This window comes from Anopheles moucheti, assembly GCF_943734755.1.
Source record: "Anopheles moucheti chromosome X unlocalized genomic scaffold, idAnoMoucSN_F20_07 X_unloc_19, whole genome shotgun sequence".
NCBI classification, from domain to species: Eukaryota; Metazoa; Arthropoda; class Insecta; order Diptera; family Culicidae; genus Anopheles; species Anopheles moucheti.
In genome coordinates, this window is record NW_026453525.1 from 1,489 (window position 1) to 7,500 (window position 6,012).

The window sequence follows — 6,012 nt, forward strand, 5'->3', positions numbered from 1 at the left end:
GATCTCGGAGGGTTGTTAAGCCCGCTAGCTTCCGATCACCTAATGGGTTTGAGAAGCGCTATCAGCTCGGATTGGATACGACCTTAGAGGCGTTCAGGCATAATCCAGCGGACGTAGCGTCATACCAAAGTCCGGTCGAACTAGTATTGAGCCAGTGGTCCGTACCTGTGGTTCCTCTCGTACTGCACAGGAATTCCGTTAAGATAGCGGCAAACAGCACACACCAGTAGGGTAAAACTAACCTGTCTCACGACGGTCTAAACCCAGCTCACGTTCCCTTGAAAGGGTGAACAATCCTACGCTTGGTGAATTTTGCTTCACAATGATAGGAAGAGCCGACATCGAAGGATCAAAAAGCCACGTCGCTATGAACGCTTGGCGGCCACAAGCCAGTTATCCCTGTGTGACATTCGAGCAGTCGAGCTGTTCGGACGTGGTGTATTTTGCTCCTGAGTGAGTTAAAAATTGTGGCGTTAAATTACCTCGGAAAGTCTCGAATTTGTTCATAATCAGTCTATAAGAGGGTGTTTAGAGTGACTTTAGTGAAAACCGGACGAAAATCGGTGCATTAGTGGGCCAAAAAAGTGAAAAACATTGCCCCATACATTTTGTATGGGGAACAATTTTGGCAATAAAACCGTGCTAAATTGGTGAAAATCAACGCGGTTTGCGTTTAAAACGCATAAATAGACGCCAGTGAAGTGTTTTTTACTTATAAACAGTGTTTGCCGGCGATATTTAGCGTAAAATACGGAGTGGCAAATTTGTGCAAACATTTGGAACAACAACAACAACAATAGTGTGTGCGTGTTGTGAGTTTGCGCAAAAATCCGGTCCAATCGGGCCGGATGAGGTGGCAAATGATAGATTCTGTGTCCCCGATCGGCCAATAGCCGAAAACCGGAAGAAAATCGGTGCAGAATTGGGAAAAAACAGTGACGGCAAAAACGCGCATGGTGCTACCGCTGCGGCACGTGTTCTGGAAGTGACTGTTGTATATACAAAAACGTTAATAACTTCGCGAGTTTTGGTCCGATTTTGCTGCGGTTTGCACTGTTGTGCTAGTTTTAGTGCATTTAATACGATCCGTGCATAAAAATAGTGAAAATCGCGAAAATAATTTTTGACATTTTTGTGACAACCCGGGACGACCCAACAGACATAAATTGATAGGCGAGCAGTCCCCAACAGACAATTTTTCAAATTGACGGTTTCTGCTCGAAAACTGCTCGAAACCAAAAAGGACGCAGAAAATTCTGGGAAGCTGTGGGGGGTCATCGGCAGCTCGAATCTGCTCGATTCGGACAGTTTTTATCGAGCTCGAAACTGCTCGAATTCCCGATTTTTGCGGGAAATTGCCGGGAAAAATCTGGGAACGACTGCAAAAATTCGGAAAGGCGTTTGCAAGCAGGGAAACACCCCCCCTGACCACTAAGACCTGCTTGGGTCTCTAAAATGGCGACAACTCGTACATCGCGTCCTCGGTCGGAATCGACAGAGGAAAGGCCGGGGCGATCCCTTTCGGCGGTAGAGCCGAAGGTCATTCTCACCAGAGCCTCGGCGTTGGCCTCAAAGTCGGTGAACCCGGACATGGTCGAACTGCGAAAGGTGCTCGGGGAAATGTCCCTCGCCAACGAGCAGCTTCGGGCCATGGTGAAAGAGCTGCAGCAAGAGCTGGTGATGCTGCGACAGCGTACCGTGGCCAACGAAGATATGGCCCGGGAGGAGCGGAAGCTGGCCCGCGAAGAATTTAAGCTGGCGCAAGAGAAATTCCACCAGGAGCTGCAGTGGAATAAGGACCAGGCCCGCCAGTGGTATGAAGAGACGCAGCGTCTCAGAGGCGAGCTGGCAAAGGAGACTGCGTGCCACCAGGAGTTGCTGGCACAGATGCTTGGTTGCGGCGGTAACCAAGCTCTGCAACCGCAGCAGCAGGCGCAGCCAGCTGTTGCGCAGCAGCAGCCTCAGAGGCAGCAGAAACAGCAACAGCAACGGCCTCCGTCGAAGCAGGCGACATCGCAGAGCTCCCTGCAGCAACCGCAACAGCAGCAACAACAACAGCAGCAGCAGCGGATGACGTATGCTAACGTGGCGGCCGAGACATCCGGCACGCAGGCTTCCCAGGGCGGTTCTTGGACGGTGGTGGGGCCTCGTAAAGCACCGCAGAAGTCGCAGCAGCAACAACAACAGCAGCAGCTGGCCAAGCCGCGACCACAATCTGCGGCGGCGAAGCATTCGGCGAAGAAGAAGCTGGACGCCATCGAGGTTGCCCCAGGCGAGGGTCAGTCTTGGACCGACGCGTATCAGCTGATACGCAGCGCTCCGTCGTTGGCCGAAGACCAGGCCAAGCTTGGAGTGGGACGACGAACGACGCGGGACCGGCTGGTCATGAACTTGGAGGACGGCGCCAATGCTGAAGCAATCCTGCAACGAGTGCAGGAGGTCTTTGCACAGTCTGCAGCTCCGGCCACCATCCGCCTGGTGACAGAAACGGTGGAGGTCCGCCTTGATGAGGTGGACCCTTTAGCGGTGGCATTGGATGTGGCGAAGGCGGTGACGACCACCAGTTCGGAGTCGGTGAGCGAATCCGCTGTGCACCTAGTGAAGGCGTGGAACGGTACGCAGACGGCGTACGTTCGGATGACACTCAAGGCGGCGGAGTTGATGCACCAACAGCGAGTACGAGTGCTGCACACCTCATGCTTGGCGACGAAACTGACACCACCGACGCGGGGCCAGCTACGGTGCTTCAAATGCCTGGAGCACGGACACCTGCGGCACCAGTGCAAGAGCGGGACGGATCGATCGACGCACTGCATCCGCTGCGGCCAACCGGGCCACCTGGCCCGAGCCTGCACAGCGGAGGTGTGTTGTGCGGTCTGCAAGGGCCCTCACCGAGTAGGACACCCGTCCTGCACCCGGAAGGTCTGAAGGTTTTGCAGATAAACCTTGGGCGCAGCCGTGCAGCGCAGGACATCATGCTGCAGACGGCTAGGGAGATCGGAGCGCAGGTGGTGATAGCGTGCGAGCTGTACAAACCACCTAGAGACAGCGTGCGGTGGGCGGTCGACGAGGCTCAGAGCGTAGCGGTAGTGGCGACTGGCGGCTACCCCATCCAACGACTGGGGAGTTCATCGGTGCCTGGGCTGGTAGTTGCCACCATAGCCGGGATAACGTTTGCCAGCTGCTATGTGTCCCCCAACATCGGACAAGCGGATCTCGGCGACTACCTGGAAGCGGTTGAGCTCACGCTCACGGGACAGGATCCCATGGTTCTGGCTGGGGACTTTAACGCCTGGAACCAGGAGTGGGGCAGTTCAAGAACCACGGCGAAGGGTGAGGACTTGCTGAGTGTTGTTGAGCACCTCGGACTTCGGACGCTCAACCGAGGGAACACACCCACTTTCAAGGGCAACGGTGTTGCACGGGAAAGCGTCATCGATGTGAGCTTCTCGAGTCCCTGCGTAGCGGAGCCAGGCAGTTGGAGTGTGAGTAGCAGATACTCCGGTAGCGACCACAGCTACGTGCTGTTCAGCGCTAAACTGCCTTCGACCAGCGGCCGACGTGCACATCAGCATCGGCCACACTGCAACGGGCACGGCGGTACAGCAGGCATGACGCGGCACGCGGGAACACGCTACAAAACAAGCCAATTCAATCAGGCTTGTTTTAAGCTGGCGCTTGGGATCGGTCGTTTCGACGATGTAAGCACACCTGAGGGCCTGATCAGGGGGCTCACAGAAGCGTGCGACGCAACGATGGAGAGGATCCACAAGACGAATTTCCGGCAGGCTCCGACGCTATACTGGTGGAACCCGGAAATCGCGAGGGCGCGAGATGCGTGCGAAGCTGCTGAGGCCAGGCTACGCACAGCAACGCAGACCGACGACCGTATCGCCGCTTCAGCCCGCTTGCTGGATGACCGTAGGGCTTTGGAACGGGAGATCCAGCGTAGCAAAGAGCGCTGCATGCAGGAGCTCATCGACGGAGTCGAGGACGATGTGTTTGGGTTGGGGTATCGAGTGGTTATGACCAAGCTGCGCAGTCGAGCGCCGCCAGAACTGGACCGTTCTGTGCTGGAGCCGATCATCGACGCCCTCTTCCCGGCCCACCCATCGTTCGAGTGGCCGCCGATTGCGACGGAAAGCGACGAGGACGAAGAGCCCATCCGACCAGTCACCCGTGAAGAGATCCTTTGCATCGCTGAGGGGATGGCCACCTCAAAGGCGCCGGGCCTCGATGGAATTCCCAACGCGGCAGTGAAGACCGCGATGAGGGAGCACCCGGAAGCGTTCGTGCGGGCCTACAATGAGGTCCTGCAGAGCGGCGAGATTCCGGCATCGTGGAAAGTGGCACGCCTGGCGCTCATCCCGAAACCAGGCAAGCCACCGGGCGAACCGTCGTCAAGTCGTCCACTGCTGATGCTGGGAGCGGCACCTAAGGGGTTCGAGAGACTGGTTTTGAACCGCCTCAATGAACATCTCGAGGATGAGAGCGCACCTTGTCTATCACAGGACCAATACGGCTTCCGCCGTGGACGCTCTACGGTCCAAGCTATAGAGAGGGTCATTGAGAAGGGACAGTACGCCAGGACGTTCCATCGCACCAACGGCCGGGATCCTCGATGTCTGATGGTGGCAGCGTTAGACGTCAGGAACGCCTTCAACACGGCCAGTTGGAAGGCGATCGCGATGGCCCTCCAAGAGAAGCGCGTCCCAGCAGCGCTCCAGAGAATTTTGCGCAGCTATTTCTCTGAGAGGGAAATGATCTTCGAAACAAGCGAGGGGCCAGTGCGACGGAAATTATCGGCGGGTGTTCCACAGGGGTCGATCCTCGGTCCGACCCTCTGGAATACCATGTACGACGGCGTACTGCGGCTGACACTGCCGGACGGCGTGGAAACAGTCGGGTTTGTGGATGACCTGGTGGTCCTAGCTGCCGGGACAACACCACAGGAGGCAGCTACCTTGGCGGAAGAGGCCATTTCTTTGATCAGCTCGTGGATGGAGGCTCATCACCTTGAGCTTGCGCCGGCCAAGACCGAGCTGGTCATGATCTCCACGATGCGAAGGGCAAACTCCCGTCACCCGGTCAATATCAACGGAGTGGAGCGAATGCCGAAAGAGACCATTAAATACCTGGGGGTCATCTTACAGGACTACATGTCGTGGGGGCCGCATGTGGATTACGCCACGGCAAAGGCGAAACGTGTGGCACAGGCGGTCACACGGCTAATGGCGAACCACAGCGGGCCTAAGTGCGGAAAGCGACGGCTCCTCTCGGCTGTGGTGGATGCGACGCTCCGGTATGCTGCACCGATTTGGCACGAGGCGCTAGACGTGCGAGGAAATCGTCGCAAGCTCATCAGGGTGCAGAATTTGTACGCGAGACCCGTTGCCCGCACTTTTATATCGGTGCGCTACGAGGTGGCTACGGTCCTGGCGGGCGTGGTTCCCATCTGCCTCCTGGTGAAGGAAGATGCCAGATGCTACCGGAAGCAGCAGGAAACGGGCACGAGCCTCAAGGAGCTGCATGTGCTGGAGAGGCAGGCCACTCTAGCTGAGTGGCAAGCGATGTGGGACGAGCTGGAGCCAACCAGCAGATACACGCGGTGGGCACACAGGGTCATACCGGACATAGGACTGTGGAAGGCCAGACGTCATGGCGAGATGACGTTCTACCTTGCACAGGTGCTGTCCGGGCATGGCTTTTTTCACGAGTACTTGCACTCGCGCCACCTGGCGCCCTCGGCGGAGTGTAGAAGGTGTCCGGGAGTGCCGGAATCGGCAGAGCATGCCTTCTTCCAGTGCCCACGATTCGCGGACGTGCGACAACGGTTGCTGGGGGAGGAGAGCGTATTTCCTGCTACGGCGGACACACTGCAGGCGTTCCTGCTTAGTAGCCGAGAAAGGTGGAGCGACGCATGCGAAGCGGCGAAAATCATCACCACCACACTACAGCAGGAGTGGTACGTCGAGCGGGCCACGAGCGCTAACGAAGGAATGGTGGCAGCGG